The sequence below is a fragment of the Hyla sarda genome, chromosome 13, assembly GCF_029499605.1.
Source record: "Hyla sarda isolate aHylSar1 chromosome 13, aHylSar1.hap1, whole genome shotgun sequence".
NCBI lineage: Eukaryota > Metazoa > Chordata > Amphibia > Anura > Hylidae > Hyla > Hyla sarda.
In genome coordinates, this window is record NC_079201.1 from 8,292,125 (window position 1) to 8,310,148 (window position 18,024).

The 18,024-nt window shown below is 40.4% G+C and overlaps 2 protein-coding genes across 14 annotated transcripts in view; one reads left to right on the forward strand and one right to left on the reverse strand.

Annotated features, from left to right (window-relative positions):
- Positions 1 to 18,024, forward strand: part of OGFOD3 (2-oxoglutarate and iron dependent oxygenase domain containing 3) — a 452,864-nt gene that overhangs the window by 371,871 nt on the left and 62,969 nt on the right. For 5 of the 8 annotated variants that reach the window (XR_008849651.1, XR_008849648.1, XR_008849655.1 and 2 more), the window contains exon 10: positions 12,680 to 12,846. The exons of 1 other annotated variant lie outside the window; for it this stretch is intronic. The gene's annotated coding sequence lies outside the window, so the exon portion shown is untranslated. Of the gene's footprint in view, positions 1 to 4,169; positions 4,275 to 12,679; positions 12,847 to 14,419; positions 14,537 to 18,024 lie in introns of all 8 variants that reach the window. 2 more of the 8 variants (XR_008849649.1, XR_008849652.1) reach the window with 2 other exon arrangements.
- LOC130297721 (urotensin-2 receptor-like) overlaps positions 1 to 18,024 on the reverse strand; it is a 645,128-nt gene that overhangs the window by 30,382 nt on the left and 596,722 nt on the right. For all 6 annotated transcript variants that reach the window (XM_056550501.1, XM_056550499.1, XM_056550500.1 and 3 more), the window contains one exon: positions 12,701 to 12,751. The gene's annotated coding sequence lies outside the window, so the exon portion shown is untranslated. The remainder of the gene's footprint in view (positions 1 to 12,700; positions 12,752 to 18,024) is intronic.

Genomic DNA, 18,024 nt, shown 5'->3' on the forward strand with positions numbered 1-18,024 from the left:
AAGATGTAGAGTACTTGAGGACAATGACTGTAGAAGGAATTACTGTTTTCAATTATGATAATAAAATTTTTTTATTGTGTGACTACCGAGAGGCATTACTAATTGTTTTTGCTTCCTCAAGGACGATCCTCAAGCTATAATATATTCTGTACATCTTTTGGCAAGAACTTTTTATCCAGAAAAGCCGACCACTTATCACCTTGAGAGAGTACTCGGCTACTTCCTTACAGAGAGGGGCGGAAGAGACTGACTGCTGGAGGGCGCCGTGCTGCTCTCTATACTGGATGACAGGGTGGCGATGCCTTTTTTTGGTAACTGGGGGAAAGGGAGGGGACAGATAACTGGGCAAATAAAGAACGACACTGCAAAAATAATTCACTATATACAGTATTGCCTAAGTCAGTGTTTCCCAATCTAGCTGTTGCTAAACTACAACCTCCAATATGTCCGGACAGCCGAAGACTGTCAGGGCATACTGGAAGTTGTAGTTTAGCAACAGTGGAGGCACCCTGGTTGGGAATCACTGGCCTAAGTAGCAGTGCCGCATAAAGCCATAGTAAGTACTGCCATATAGTGCTCACCTACAGCTTCAAAAACGCCATAGACAGACCTCGCAGACCAATTTAGCAGAAGTTGTTGTGCTGTTGGTTTTTATGGCCGGCAGACATTTCATTACGGGAATCATCATTGCAATATCAATATTTCCATATCACGTTCTCCTCCTGGGATTACACTATATTACACAAAATAGAAAGTGTTGACATGAAATGACAATCGTCAACCAATTACAAGTAGCAGTGTCATACTCCTGCCATCTGTTATCTGGGAAAGCAGCTCCATGTAGTCAGTATTGTAATACATACAGTACATAGGGGGCAGTATTAGAGTAGGTATATTCTTGTACATAGGAGCAGTATTATAGTAGTTATATTCTTGTATATAGGAGCAGTATTATAGTAGTTATATTCTTGTATATAGGGGCAGTATTATAGTAGTTATATTCTTGTATATAGGAGCAGTATTATAGTAGTTATATTCTTGTATATAGGAGCAGTATTATAGTAGTTATATTCTTGTATATAGGAGCAGTATTATAGTAGTTATATTCTTGTACATAGGAGCAGTATTATAGTAGATATGCATATTTATTTGAAAGTATTGTAAATTTTTCCTTTTCTGATTTAGTGATATTTGACCGTCACACCTTAGGTTATGTAATAAACTACATAGGAAGACTCTTCCGTATGTAAAATAAGATTTAACTATTTCACCTTGAGCTCCTTCCAGTAATTCTTCTTCTATAGAGTCCTCCTGCATTGTTCGGTGGCAGCTGTTCTGGTCCTTTCCCAGCAGATCTTTCTCTTCTCACATCTTAATGCCAGGTCTAATGAAGTCTACAAATGGTTCTCATTACTATTGCGCTTTGAGATGTTTATCATGAAATTAATTGCTCCTAATAACTGCCGGCTCTTTAGTCAGCCATACACCATGTCATATTTTTCCAGACATACTTAACCCTTTAGACACCAAAGGGCTGAGCACTGTATCCCAACCAATAGACTGAGGCTTGATCTTTGGGCCTTGAGAAGACGAAAACCCATTCTGTGTTAATGTGTCTCTGTCCGGCCGGCATCCACCCCCTTGTCTCCTATGATGGAGCCTCTGCAGTGTTTTGCTCATACTAATGAATGTGATTAATCCTCTAGTTTTGATCTGTCAGATGGGGGCAGGGTGTAATTAACCCTTGATTTGGGAACCAGTGAATCAATGTGACCTGAAGCTTTCATGGCAGAAATGCCGAATAGACAAGTGGAACTATAAATGCTACACATTATTTATGCAGGCTTTATCAGTCTTTACTTTTAGATATTTTTATGCCTTGAAGACGTGATCTTGACAGAATGACTATGTCCAAAGAAACATGGTCGGTAATATGAGCCCCGACCAAAGGATAGACTATGTAGAGACAGGAGGAAGTTCTGGTTGGCTTAAAGAAAGAGAGAGAAGCTCCACTATGGTTAATTCTTTCTATCCTTTGGTGGTGGTTAGTGAGGTATTGACTACTCTTTATAAGTTGGACTGACCAACAGGGTTCCAAGTGATTCACTGGTGGGCCCTGGCATTGAAATAGTGATGAGCCAAAATGATCAAACAGAAATCATCATATATGGAACTAATTTTAAATGTAACCATTTATTGCTAGAGTCTACTTCTTATTGGATGACTAGCAGAGTAACCGGCATTGCCCAGTTTTCTTATCTAAACCTTGTGGGAAATTTAAAGGAACAATTACTCTATTGTCCTCATATCTCGACTTTATATCCTAACCTGATATCTCGTCCTTGTATCCCATCCTCACATCCCGTCCTCTGCACTAGCTATTCTCTGCACCTGCCTGTCAGACAGCCGGTCCGATGTTATTATATGTACAAGAATATAACTACTATAATACTACCTCCTAAATACAAGAAAATGTATTTTCCCTAGATGCCAATTATAATTAATTATGGGTGCCAATATACATAACACAATTTCATTTGATGTACAATACATGGTGTAGCATAGCCTTATTATGTTATGTATATACGTAATTCGTATATAGGAATGATATAGAACATATGACAGTGATGGGAGGTCATCCCTAGTAAAGTAAATGAGCTTCCCTGAAATCCTGACACCTTGTTAAATGAGGGTTCAGATGATGATATTATGCTGTATGTGTTGGTTCGCTTCCCCTTGATGCCTGTGTTATTCCATCTCTCTTTGTCCTATCACTAGGAACTCCTCATTCCTCTATGTCACCTTTGCATGTTCCATATCTTCTTTGCTTCTATCTGAGCTATCTGCACATTCCTCATTGTTTCATGTCCCTCCAGTGGGCCATGGATCTACTCCTTACTACAGCTTCAGGGCATGTACAGGGAGGGGGTGGTAAAATTATTTGTGGGGTTTATGCTAACACTTGAGAAAGCTGGAAGGTATCTGAACATCTTCTCAAGAAATGTTCCGAAGACCATGATTCTCTTCTATGGTTGCCCTTAAGCAGTCTTCTCTATGCATGGGTGGGTCCCAAGGTCAGAAAGCTCCACCTTTTGCCCCCAGCTTCCCAGCTATAGACCCACCCATGCTTAAAAGAACCCTGTTTAGAAGAACAACCTTGTATCTAGATCAAGTTCATCATATACAATGATCTTTTTGTTTGAGGGGACATCCCTTTTAGAACAGCAAATTTTCAAACAGTAATTTAGATTTTTTTTTATGGTCTATTCAGAAATGTTTTGCTATAAAATATTCCAAAGTTCTCACATTGAAGTTTCGGTGGAAGCACATTAAAGATATAAAGTGATGTAGCTGTGATCCAGGACCTAGTCATGCCTTTGTCTTGGCAGTCACCCACGGTGTGACATATTACCCAGGGACTCGCCTGCGGTGATACTTCATCTGCAGTTCAGCCCTGGTTGCAGGTACTGTTATTTTTGATAAATGAGCCTCCCAGCAGGTTTTGCTCTGTTGAACATGAATTGTTTCTTGAATATGGCCAGAATTCGTCCCTGCGTTGTTACTGCAGAAAGATATTTCACACTTCTTCTTATCCACAGAGGGGTCAGAGATTTTTTTATTTTGTACTATGGAGTTTTCTGTTGTTATTTTTTATTTTAGCGTTGGGTTACCTCTCCGAGCCTTCACACACCAGTGGAGACCAGGTTAGAACAGTGAAGGTGTGGACTCCATATTTAATATATAACCAATAGTTTTGGTTATTGGCAAGCTAAGGTAGTACGATAACCACCAGTCTACTTAGCTGATTTTTGGAGCCATTGAATAGTCTAATAGGGTTAATGGTCTCTTGTTTTCTTCAAGATGCACATTATTGTTGACCCTCATTGAATTTCATATGATATGATGAGAAAATCCTGCTGTACAGTAAATATAAGGACCTAAATGCAAAATGTTTTACAGAGTCCCACTGCTTGGTTTTCTGTTGCTTTCTTGTTGAATGTGATGACAATGTGCTATACACTATAACAAGGTTGCTCTTCTGTATGATGTACCTAATGTTTTTTTGCTTTTTTTTTATAAACTCATTATTTAAATTTTATTACTATTATTTTATTATGTCAACAGTACATTACAAAATAAGCAAACAGTGCTGTGTTCTGTATTGCTAGGGATTTCCTCTAGTATATCACAACTAAGAAAACAAACGAACACGCAAAAGAAAAAGAAAGTAACCAAAGAAAGAATGGGAAGGAGAGAGACAAAAAGAAAAGAGGGTGGGTTGCATATAATGGTTGGTCTATAATGCTCCTATTGATGCCTAAGCCATTTAGCCCATAATTGGTGAACTGTGGTATCTGTTTTGTGGCTGATGCAGTAGATTGTTCCATATTATAGTTAATATGAATTGTGTTTATAAGGTGCTGGATATCAGGTAGTTACGTACTTTTCCAATTAGCTACGACCACTATTTTTGTGTCCAATGGACTGTTTTTTAGTAAATGGACTGCAATTGTAATATCTGAATCTGGAATTTCGCTAAGGCCCAAGTGCAAAGGCCCCAAGGGAAAGAGAACCAACCCCACAATTAGGCACAGACCATATGCTAAAACGGCAGGATTAGATCGCATTCCCACCAAACATGTAGCATGGTACCCACTTTTATGTTGCAGTGCCAACATTTATTGGGGCAGTCAGGGTTAATCTTTGAAAGTTTAAAAGGAGCTAAGTACCACCTGTATATCATTTTCCTAGCCGCTTCTAAATGAGTAACATTATGTGATACTTTTGAGCTCAGAATTAAGGCATAAGATCAATGCTCCTTGCTAAAAGTTCTGCCCAGATCTTGTTCCCATTTCTTACAATATCCGGGGAATACCTAATGTTCATGTATATGACTATGTCCGGATCCTTTTAGATGTTAAGTGTGAGGAGGTGTTGGGCAGCCTAGCTCCCCTTCTTTAAAATAGGCCTCAAGACCCCCTGGGAATGCGTGTAGCTCTAGGCCCTTAAGGTAACACAAATAGAGGAAGTGAAGGAGAAAGATGTCTAGCCATTGTGGTTAGGCCAAACAAGTGTTCCAATAAATTCTAGGCTCCATGGATGAATAGCCCTGGCCAAATAATTCACATTGCCTAGAAAACTACTCCTCGAGTTGCCTAAACCCCACAGATTGGGCATTACATAGAGAGAATGAGTACTACAAGTGGAAGTGGGGGGGGGGGGGGGAAATCCAGACTGAATATGACTGGCTGTGACACTGTATTGCCCACTAAAATGTAGGACTTGTCCCCATTTAGTCAGGTTTCTACAGTGCATCTACACTGTCCCTCCAGGCACCTCCAATACTGTAGCATAACAATATTGTCACAATTGTATGTCAGGGATAGAGGATCACAAAACAGATGTGTAGAGCTGCAGAATGCTCACAGCTCCTGTGACTTGACGAGAGGGATTGTTGAGGGTAGTTGCCACACGTGGTAATAAGTATGTAGTCCACACCCCGGTGAAGCTCTGGTAGGTTTTTATTTTAAGATTACTATTCCAGATATTTTTTCGGTGAGTCTGTCCGCTCCAGGATGTCTCATCAATGAGTCATAATTTATTAACGCTGCCTTATGTAACTTATAAATACTGCAGATGAGCCTATGCTCCTTCTTCAACCACAAGGTCAAAGAGTTAAGGTTCTGTATCCAGAGCCCACTTAATGGAAGAGTTTTCAGGTTCTCAAAACCCAATTAAAATGATGATGAGACTTCTGGGGCAGGTCAGCTGGAGCTGGAGAGAAATACATTTATTTTAACTAACAAAGACGTCATAAGGTTGCCCAGAGTGTGTATTATAAAGGCTACACAGTATGATTGTCAAATGGCCCAACTAAACAGAGGAGCACTCTAATCATGTACCAAATTCCTGCTTGCAGAGTGGTTGTCATTCGCCCTCAGAAATAACGGGATTTAGTCACTTTTTTGATCATTTTGGTCACTCCTCCGTGCTCTGGCCTACCTAATCCTTGAAAACCTAAAAGCTAAAATGTTGCTTCAAGCTTTTTGACTTCAAGCATCTATCTCATGTGCATAAGGGTCTTCAGCTTAAAGGGGTACTCCACTGCTCAGCGTTTGGTACAAACTGCTCCGAACGCTGGAGCCGGGAGCTTGTGACTAAGCTCTCCTAGTAAAAAAATAAATTTAAAAAATCTCCAGACGCCTTAAACCTTACCTGCTCTACTTTAGAAAATTCCAAAATATCAATGAATATGAATCATATTAATCATAATCTGGGGGTCAGGTGGACCCTCCTCTTGCTAAAGGACAAATTTGAGATGTTCTCTAAAGGAGGTGGCCATGTTCTGAAGATGATGTATAATTGTGGCTTTTGGCTTTTTTAAGCTTGCAATTTGTTTTGAATGTTTATAACAATTCCTATAGATTGAAAAATCTACTAGTTGCAACCCTCGTGGTGTTCCCACTGTATAAGCTTATTTTTCTACTAGTCAAAAATAGTTAGAGGCATATGAGGCCAGTCTTATATGATGCCCTGATCACTTCTTCATATCATTTCTTAAATGGTGCTCAAATAATATTATCATTTAGCTAGGGATAGATTAGTGGGAAGAGCTATGGGGCAGCTGCCATGGGACCACCACTTCTTTTGAGACCCTCCACCACCAATACATCTTGATGGTCTTCAGTGATCCTATCTAGAAGAACCGGCGATGTGTCCATTAAAGCAAAAGTAGTTAGTCTTCAGTAAAGGGGTCTACACATGTGTGGTCGTCTCTTCTTTAAGTGGTTCTCAGGTAGGATCCAAGCCCCAACATTATGCCAGTCCTGCATACAAATAGTCATACAAGACAGTGCCCAGATAATATTACAGATCGACAGCTGTCTACAAAACTACTCAAATAAACTTAGTGATGCTTCTTCCTTTGTGTAGGTTTGGCCACCAAGTATCGGACACCGGATGCAAATTCCTGGTGCCCAATAAAACAAGGGACAGATAATGAGCCATTTACAACCACATAGATCATACACCTAAGGCTGGTCCTGGCAGAGTCATACTATTCATAAAGCTTCACATGCATGAGCCCTGGGCTTAATACTGCCACTGAATTACAAGACTTTAAACAGTATGTAAATGGTAGAAGAATGTCCATTCCTGATGGATTAGACTCCATGTTGCTCTTTTCCCTTTAGCTTTGCACTTTCGTTCCTCTCTCTTCAGTCTTGCAGCATTTATTTAAGATTCTGACAGTAAAATATACAGCATTGTCTGATCTGTTTGTCCTCAGAGCCAGCTCTGACAAGGATCTATGTCTCCGCGATGGTAGGATGTCTGCACTGCAAGTGTTGGTATTTGGAATCACACTAGGGGACATTCAGGGAACTTCCAACATGTTATAATAGTAAGTTAGGTGGCTAAATCATTTCAGTGTACCCCACTGTTCCTTAGCTCAAGCTGGAGAGCAGGACATGCTTGCTTTGTCACTTTCCACAAAGATTAATCGAAGCATCAATGTTTAGCCCGTCCCAACTCATTCACCTCCATGGAAAGAGTCAGTATCCCTGTACACCATTTTGCTGCTTCTGAAGGAAACCGTTGTTGTGTAGCAGTAGATTTGTTGTATAGTGTGCCTAAACCAGTAAGGAGTCCTGTGCAGTGATGGCCTTGGCCAGTCCCCTGTAGATGCTTAGTGCCACGACACATGTCCCGGATTTTCAGGCGAGCGCACAGACAGCTGTGACGCAGAATAGTAGCTGCCGGTGAGACTTCTGGTGTAGGCAACATTTCTGTACCATGCTGCCTGCACCAGAAGCTAAGATAAAAATTAAGGCTGAATGGAGCAGTTTTTTTTGGGGCCACATAGTATTGGGGCCTATTACTACATGTGGGCACTGAGAGGGGAAGCACGGTTTAGTATTATACTATTTGGGGGCTAAGAAGGGCCTTATACTAAATAGGAGCACAGAGGGCCCTATCACTACATGAGCGACAAAGAGGGGGCCTAATACTATATGGAGGCACAGAAGTGGGCCTGATACTATATGGGGGGGGGGGGGGGCGAGAGGCCAAATATTACATCGGGTCACAGAGGTTGGCCTTTTGGGAAAATACTGTTGTCTACAAGCATAGAAGTTTTCTACATCAAGAAATGTATTTTTGTTCTAACTTACAAAGTGTGTCTGTCTGTCTTATTCATATACTAACATGACGGACATTCCACGCCTGCACCCAGACACTTCACCCCATAAATGTCCCCTGAGGAGCCACCATTGGCAAAAGGTGTTGTGAGTATGAGAAAGATGCTTGGTGTCCAGCCATTGTCCACTGCTGTCCAAAGAATTACAAATACCAGCTGGCCCCATTGCAATATCTGTAACCTTCCCATGGGTTCTACAAAAAGGTGTCCTACAGAGGTAGTGGCCCCCAATATTACTGGCAGCACGCCGCTCTGTTTCTGTGGCATGCTACGCCATTGGTATAACATGTTGAGGGATGTATTTACAGGAGTAGGGGTTCCTGCTCTGTATGCATCACTGCTCACTACATTAGGGGGGCCAGGTATACAGTAATGAATGAGCAGTGATGCATACAGTACTATACGCATCATCACTCACCTCATAGCTGCTGCCTCCTGCCTTCCTGCACATACGCTAAATGGGTACTATGTCAGAAAATTGGGAAAGGTGAGTGTTAAAGAATAACATCTAGAAACCTTCCTCCCTCTTTAAATAATACATTTACACTTTAAGAGCCTTAAAATAACATCAAAATCCTCAGTCTCATCCTGAATGCTGAGAATCGCACATAAAGCTTTATATGCCATCACCGCGCCTCAGGGATACATTTTGTTGACGAAAAACATGTGAACCAAAATTGAAGGTGACATATTTTCCATTTTTTTCCGAGTTAATAAATACATATTTTATACGCCAGTTTCTCACTTGGCCGGCGGAGACTGTGATTATTGTAACTGTGACCAGAGAGGAAATAAATTGTTACTGTGGCAGGAATGAATCACCGTGAAGCTTGCATCTTATATGTTCCCCAGTGAGGGAGCTCTGCTTAACCACCTAAAGGTCTGTGGTCTAACAGGGAAATATTGGGGAGACTTTTCTGGATTTTTTGCACATCTGAGATGACTTCCTGCAGTATTTTCCTCATTGCAATAATCTGCCACCCAGTAGTCTAGGGTCACGTTCCTGCTTACTTGCACCTGTGGTCACTGAGCTCCACTTTACCGCTCCATACTAACTGTTGGCTCTCTTGCATTGTGTTTTTCATGGTGGCTGCCATCTCAGTCTACTTGGAGACTTTAGAAAGTGTCTGTCCTGGCTCTTACTTTCATAAAGATTTAGTGCATGTTTGAGATCTTCTTTCTCCACCCATGCACCATTCCCATATTCTGTCTGAAGAAACCCGACTTCAATATTCCTTCATGAATATGAAAAGAAAATGTTCCCAGGTGTTTGGGGCAATCCACCAATGTAATGGTCCTCAAATATTGGAGCTTGTATGGTTCTCTGTTGCACTCAATACATAACATGTTTCGAGGCTCTCATATGCCTCTTCCTCAGGTGTGAAAAAACAAGTTTACAGATAATCAAATACACACAATCCACAGGAGGATGCTAGGCTTATGGCATTCTGTATTGTCGACGTAAGTTTGTATCCTTCCGTGGATTGTGTGTATTTTATTGTCTGTTTCACACTTGAGTAAGAGGTAAATCAGAACCCCGAAACATGGTGTGTATTGAGAACATAAAAAAACATACAAGCTCTATTATTTGACCACCACTTTTATTCATAACATTGGTGACTTGCTGATCCCCGTTTGCTAGTGTCACATTACTAAACCTAAAGCCCAGGGGCAGCACCATCTAATTTCTATGCTTTCAAGTTGTGGTGTATGGAGCAGAACATAAGAAGGTCAGCAGATTATCATGAGAATATCTGTGATACAGATCAGATAGAACAGGATACTGGACCATTTTCACTGCAAACAAGGACCACTCCATGAGTAGGACAAGTGAAGTTAGAGCTGAACACATTGCCGTTCACTACTGTACATTTGCTGGGTATAGAGGCCAAGGACAAACAGGAGTCCCTGTTGCTGTATGTATATTTTGTGTAGTGCTATGAGAACATCGTAGCTCACCGCCATTACATTTGGAGAACACAAAAATTATATTGGTGCCCACATGACTCTCTTCTCCAGAGAACCTGCATAAATAGCAAGCGACTTGGTAGAAAATGGACCAGGAGACATTGACAGGAAAGGGAAACCAACAGGATCTTGTGTTCTTAGTGAAAAACTTCTACCCTATAGTTGGAGAAATGTATCACCTCGTGATTGTCCCACCTACGAGGATATAGAAGTGACTTCCTTGCCTAATTCTTGACCTGTTTGAACAAATTCTCTTTCTGCATTTTCTTCTTTTGCCTTGCCTGTGATGCTGCTAGTAAATGACACCTAGTGCCAATATCTATAAACTATAAACCACAGATCTCTAATGAAAAGTATTCCATAGAGGATTGAAACTAGAGGAGAAAAACCACAGAAACTTGTCTACCCTGCTTACAAGTGATAAATTGAAAGTAATGTTTCGCAGACTGCAGAGTTCGACACTTATCTCTCTGTCCTGCTGAGAAGCTGAGAAAAATCAGAAGACTCATCGATTTAGACAAGAGAACATTCTCCAGAGACAGAAATAAGTGTGTGAATAGGCAGCAAAAAAAAAGAGTAAATGAAGTGGATGTAGCTCCGAAGGACTTTAATGCCTCAAATCAAGATATCAAGAAATGCATAGGTGGAAGATCCTAAAGGTTGTCCAGGGATTTTTTTATACACTCTGAAAAAAAATGAGTTTTGAGTTCTCTCAAAAAGAAATGTTGGTTTGCTGTAAAACTCATTTGGGTATGTCTTAGGCAGATATGTAAATGATTACAGGTGAGGTCAGATGAGACACTGCGTCTTGCCTCAAAAGGGTGTAAAAGTGCTATAAAAATGCTCTCAGAGGTAGATTTTGGGTAGTATACCTCTTGGTGAGAGATCCTTGACTGCTAGACATGCCTCTATCCAGCACTTAAAGACTTTGAACAGAGGTGCATCACTCAGCTGAGAGAAGCAGAATGGTTGTTTTGTTAAATTGTCCATCCAGCCCATTCTGACTAAGCTGTTAGAAAGTGTTAGGATCATTGGATATGTGAGGGTCCACACAGTGAACAGGCTCCAGAGGGCCCAGACAGAACACCAAAGGAAAGGATCGCTTGATGTGTTGTCAAACACGAGCAGCTCCCACAGTTTTCTTGTCCACCATCCAGACTTATCCAGGCCCATTACACACCCCTGACTCTTCATTACTGTTGCCATTGATAGTCAGCCACCGTAGCATGCAGTGGTGTAGTGAACGTGAAACTTCGATATAACAATAACTACTTTGGCCCAGATTTATCAAACTTTGTGAGAGAAAAAATATAGTGATTTTCCCACAGCAACCAATCACAGCTCGGCTAACGAGCTCTGGTAAAGTGAAAGCTGAGCTGGTTGCTATAAGAAAATCACATTTGCTAAATCTGGGCCATTGTTTTTAGAGATAAAGCCGATTAATCAGTGTCCTGCTTCCTATTACAGATTGTTGTAAGGCTGTGTAAAAAAATGAGGGGGCATAGGGAGCAGTCTGTGTGAAGGGGAGCATTCAGTGAGGGGGCGATCCAGTTGGAGGAATCTGTGAGATGACGGACCATGGGCTGATTCTGCCACTACATGGCTTGGCTAGTTAGACCATTCTTTCCTCCTGTCAGTACGGGAAGCACCGCCCAATTGGAGTCATATTGCTCTTCCTGACAGATGTGTATAGGTTGGTGAAGAGAGCAATAGGGGTCATTGATAAATTTAGCCACGGGGCAAGCTCTTCAAGTAGAGAGGGATAGAGGTATGAATGAAGATTAGGGCAGCACATCCCTATCACCTTCATTACAAATAGAGGTCTTTAGGGGATTATCCAGGAAGGATTAGGAAAACAAAACATATCCGTTTACTTTCAGAAACAGCGCTACTCTTGTGTGCGGTATTGCAGTTCCTTTACAGTGAATGAAGCTGAGTTGTAATACCACACTCAACCTAAGGATGGGCGTGGTGCTATTTCTGGAAGAAAGCGGCTATGTTATTCTAATCCTGGATAACCCATTTAATGGGCACACTTTTTTGAGTGGTTCCACTAGTCTTCCCACACTTTTGTAAATCACAGTGACTTAAAGGAGTACTGTGGCCAAAATTAACTATTCACAGGATAGGGGCTGATCGCTTCATTTCAATAGAGTGCGTGCTGCCTAGAGATAGATGACATGCGCTCCTGTGGATAGCGGATAAGTTCATTCTGGCCACAGTATTCCTTTAATATAAGTGTGATGTTGGTTTAATAATTTAGCATTACGGGCCCTACTTTTTTTTTTTTTTTTTTTTTTACCAAGGGCCACAGTTTGTCTCAAACTAGCCCTGTTGGAAATTTTTGAATAGGGAAGGAAATTTTGCAGGCTTCTTAAAACTATGCCTAGCAATTGTAAAAAATCTCACAACAACTAGAATATAATCAATCATGGATGTAATTATTAGGTTATTTGTGTTTAGTTAGCGAACCACAAGGAGGTGACTTCATTATCTTGTAAAAATATTTTGTAGGTCAACAGAAAATTTCCAAACCTCTCGACCTTCTCATTAAGAGGTGTTCAAGAATGCGGCAAGGTACGGAAACTGTGGAGATAAAGAGAATAACATATGAGTTATAATCATGATGCAGAATGTTCAATCTAAGAACGTTGCAAACCTGGCCATAAATACGTTATTAGGTGAGTTTTCACTTTTATAACCTGACCTTTTAGAAGAATGGGGTCTCATCATTATCATTAGTGTTGCAGTGCATGGCTAACATAGCTGGCTACCAATAGGAAGTACAAAAAAGTAGAGCTGGCCATCCATGTAAGGCCTGGTTCACACTACGTTTTCCCCCATACGGGAGCGCATACGGCAGGGGAGAGCTAAAACCTTGCGCACCCGTATGCCTTCGTATGCGCTCCCGTGTGTCATTCATTTCAATGAGCCGACCGCAGTGAAACGTTCGGTCCAGTTGGCTCATTTTTGCGCCGTATGCGCAAAAAATGAGCCGACCGGACCGAACGTTTCACTACGGCCGGCTCATTGAAATGAATTACATACGGGAGCGCATACGAAGGCATACGGGAGCGCGAGGTTTTAGCTCCCCCCTGCCGTATGCGCTCCCGTATGGGAGAAAACGTAGTGTGAACCCACCCTAAGGGATCTCTATTAAACTTACAGAAACAGCTGATCACACTACAGCCATAAATGTCTTTGGTTGAAATACCTCTGATGTACTGTTTAAATCCAATTTTCTCTGGAGAAACCTTACAAGACAAGACTTTGAACTTTCTTAATGAGGTTGACCCTCATCCCTAATCCTCATATCACATAGTTGTCAGATCGCTGGGACCATCAACAGTTACGAGAACTGCAGTCCCCATGACCCCCCTGGTTTAATGGAGTGGTGGTCAGACATGTGCGCCACCACTTTATTCAACTTTATGGATAGGCAAGTACAGCACTTGCCTAACTATGTTCCGCTCATAGAATTGAAGTGAGTGGCATCGTGCATGTTTTTCTGCCACTCCATTTATCCAGGGGGGGGGGGGGGGGTATGGGACCCTTGTTCTCATGACTGGTGGGGGTCTCAACAGTCAGACCTACACTGATCAGACAAGACACTTGTAGTGGATGAGTGTGTTTCCTGGAAAAAAAACCTCTTTAACAAGATGGCCATCTCACCAACAAATAGAAACAAGTAGCACAGAATAAGTACCACTGGTATAAAGTACTCCAGTATTGAGTTTTTTGGGGGTATTTTATCCTGGTTCAGTCCTAGGTTGTTTTTTTTTTCTCATACCCCTATGCTCTCTCTTGTAAAACTTTGTTCAGAGGGCACAAAAAAGATGGCGAATTCAAAAGGTGTAGTTGTTGGTGGATCTTTCCAAAATCTCATATGGATGAGAGTGAAACCAACTGTCCCCAGCAAGGGCCTATATCATGGAAAAGAAGGGATCTCACTCACTAACATCAAAACATTCACATATGGAACTGGTCAAGGTAGAACTGAAGGAGATAGAGCAGTTGATAGGTCAGACAAGTGTTTGGCTACTAGCTGTCTTATATGTAAAGGCATATTTTGTCTGCCATTGTCATTTTCATTGATTAAAGTAAAGAATGGGGGCAGCATGTCCAAAAAGTGGTTCCAAAAAGTTGAAACATTGCATCTGATGTGGATGAAACATTTACCTTGTCATGTCATTAATGTTGATGTATTCCAGTATTTTTGGTTCTGAAGATCTGATGATGCTCACTAATCTCTAGGGCTAAGAGAACCCACCAGGGCCAAAGGATGCCCATTCAACCACACATGAAGACACCAGTGTTAGAAATAGCACATAGCGCTTGCCTCCTGTTACACCTACCCACCATTTAGTTTTGGTGAGTGTAAGAGCAGTTGGACCTCCTCTGATTGGATGTTGATGGCATTTCTAGAGAAAAAACAGCACCACAAATGTGACCGGGCTGTGTGGGGTATTGCATTCTCTACAGTGGAGCTGAGCTGCAATACGAGGCACAACTGATGGAGAGGTGTGTGTAATGACACCAGTTGGCCATTTGGTCCAAACTATGGTTCCCAGTGCTCAAATGCCCCAGGACTCAAGAAAATATTTGCAAGAAAAACATACTAAACATGTATCAGAAACTAAATAAAAACTCATCAATAGATGACCGAAAAATATAATAGTAGTGGTAGGCATAAATAAAGCTGACAAAGACATGAACAATTACTGTCCCTGATCTTTCCCTAGATCTATTCTCTGAACTCTAACCTATCACCGGGATAATGGAAAAGCTGTCAGCTGATGGCTCCATTCTAGCTCACAGAGGGAAACCCACCTACCTTCATATGTCCTAATAGGTTATGTTTATAGGGGACAAAAATAAATGCAGAAGCTCTTGACCTTCTGGAACAACAAAGGAATTACAGGAGGATAGACAACAGTGAACTGAATGACTGAGTGACTTCTGACCTAAAATATTCTTAAAAGGGGTATTATGGCCGAATACATCTTATCTCCTATCCAAAGAAGAGGAGATAAGATGTCTGATCGCAGGGGCCCGCCGCTGGAACCCCCGCGATTTCAGTGCAGCACTTGCATTCTAGGCGGGGCTGCTGCTCCAGTCTCGGAAACAACAAAGGGGCGTGGCATGGCGTGACGTCAAGTCTCCAGTTCCAGAAACACAGAGGCTTCCGAGACTGGAGTAGCAGCCCCGCATAGAATGCGGGTGCTGCACGGAGATCACGGGAGGTCCCAGTGGTGGGCCCCCGCAATCAGACAAGGGGATAAGATCTTTGGCCAGAATACCCCTTTAACTGGCCCATAAATATGAAAATTTTGAGGAAAAATTCCTAACGTGATCAAATAATATGTACTATAATACCCCCTATGTATATGAATATAGGTATTGTAATACTGCCTCCTATATACAAGAATATAACTACTATAATACTGCTCCTATATAGAGGAATATAACTACTATAATACTGCCTCCTATATACAAGAATATAACTACTATAATACTGCTCCTATATAGAGGAATATAACTACTATAATACTGCCTCCTATATACAAGAATATAACTACTATAATACTGCTCCTATATACAAGAATATAACTTCTATAATACTGCTCCTATATACAAGAATATAACTTCTATAATACTGCTCCTATATACAAGAATATAACTACTATAATACTGCCTCCTATATACAAGAATATAACTACTATAATACTGCTCCTATATACTAGAATATAACTACTATATTACTGCCCCTATATACAAGAATATAACTACTATAATACTGCTCCTATATACAAGAATATAACTACTATAATACTGCCCCCTATATACAAGAATATAACTACTATATTACTGCCCCTATATACAAGAATATAACTACTATAATACTGCTCCTATATACAAGAATATAACTACTATGATACTGCTCCTATATACAAGAATATAACTACTATAATACTGCTCCTATATACAAGAATATAACTACTATATTACTGCCCCTATATACAAGAATATAACTACTATATTACTGCCCCTATATACAAGAATATAACTACTATAATACTGCCTCCTATATACAAGAATATAACTACTATATTACTGCCCCTATATACAAGAATATAACTACTATATTACTGCCCCTATATACAAGAATATAACTACTATAATACTGCCTCCCATATACAAGAATATAACTACTATATTACTGCCCCTATATACAAGAATATAACTACTATAATACTGCCCCCTATATACAAGAATATAACTACTATAATACTGCCTCCTATATACAAGAATATAACTACTATCATACTGCCTCCTATATACAAGAATATAACTACTATAATACTGCTCCTATATACAAGAATATAACTACTATAATACTGCTCCTATATACAAGAATATAACTACTATAATACTGCTCCTATATACAAGAATATAACTACTATATTACTGCCCCTATATACAAGAATATAACTACTATAATACTGCCCCCTATATACAAGAATATAACTACTATAATACTGCCTCCTATATACAAGAATATAACTACTATCATACTGCCTCCTATATACAAGAATATAACTACTATAATACTGCCTCCTATATACAAGAATATAACTATTATCATACTGCTCCTATATACAAGAATATAACTATTATAATACTGCTCCTATATACAAGAATATAACTACTATAATACTGCCCCTATATACAAGAATATAACTACTATAATACTGCCTCCTATATACAAGAATATAACTACTATCATACTGCCTCCTATATACAAGAATATAACTACTATAATACTGCCTCCTATATACAAGAATATAACTACTATCATACTGCTCCTATATACAACAATATAACTACTATAATACTGCTCCTATATACAAGAATATAACCACTATAATACTGCCCACTATATACAAGAATATAACTACTATTATAAGTCGGTTGTTTTTAGTACAGCACAATAAATGGATGCTACGAAATACAGATTGCACCATCTCCATCACATATATAGTAATTGATCTCTATGGGGAATGCATCGTTCTCCTCGTAAAAAAATGTAATTGCCTGGACTTGGTGGCTGGGAATGCGTCAGTGTGATGTACGCAGACTGTGTGGCGTACGTGGCGTTCTTCTCTGTGCTGCGCTGGCAGATCTGTGCTCATTCATAGAGAGGAGCTGAATACAATTTACATAAACTTCACCGCTCAGTCCGTACAGCCGCTTCGTCTTGTAACATTTTGTCATTGATGAAATTCCACTGAAACTCTTGCAAGCAGCGGAATGATGTGTCATGTGATAGAGGAGAAGGGCTAGGGTCTGGGTCATTAGAGAGCGGTAGTTTTACACTGCAGTAAAGTACGACAAAGAAAGGATAGAAAGATAATGTATAGATATATCACCAGTGTTGTCTCCTAGCGAGAGCACAAAAAAAACAGGCGGTGACTAGAGCAGTCTTTCCCAACCAGGGTGCCTCCAGCTCTTGCATAACTACAACTTCCAGCATGTCTATAACTCCTATATATCCTGATCTCAAAGAGGTAGCAGCAGCAGTATACAGATAGAGCTGGAGGAGAGGTGTATGACTATTATATATCCTGATCCTATAGAGATAGAAGCAGTATACAGACAGAGCTGGAGGGGAGGTGTATAACTTCTATATATCCTGAGACTATAGTGATGGCAGCAGTATACAGATAGAGCTGGAGAGGAGGTATATAACTACTATATACCCTGATCCCAAATAGATAGCAGCAGGAGTATACAGATAGAACTGAAGGGGAGGTGTATAACTACTAGATATCCTGATCCCATAGAGACAGCAGTAGCAG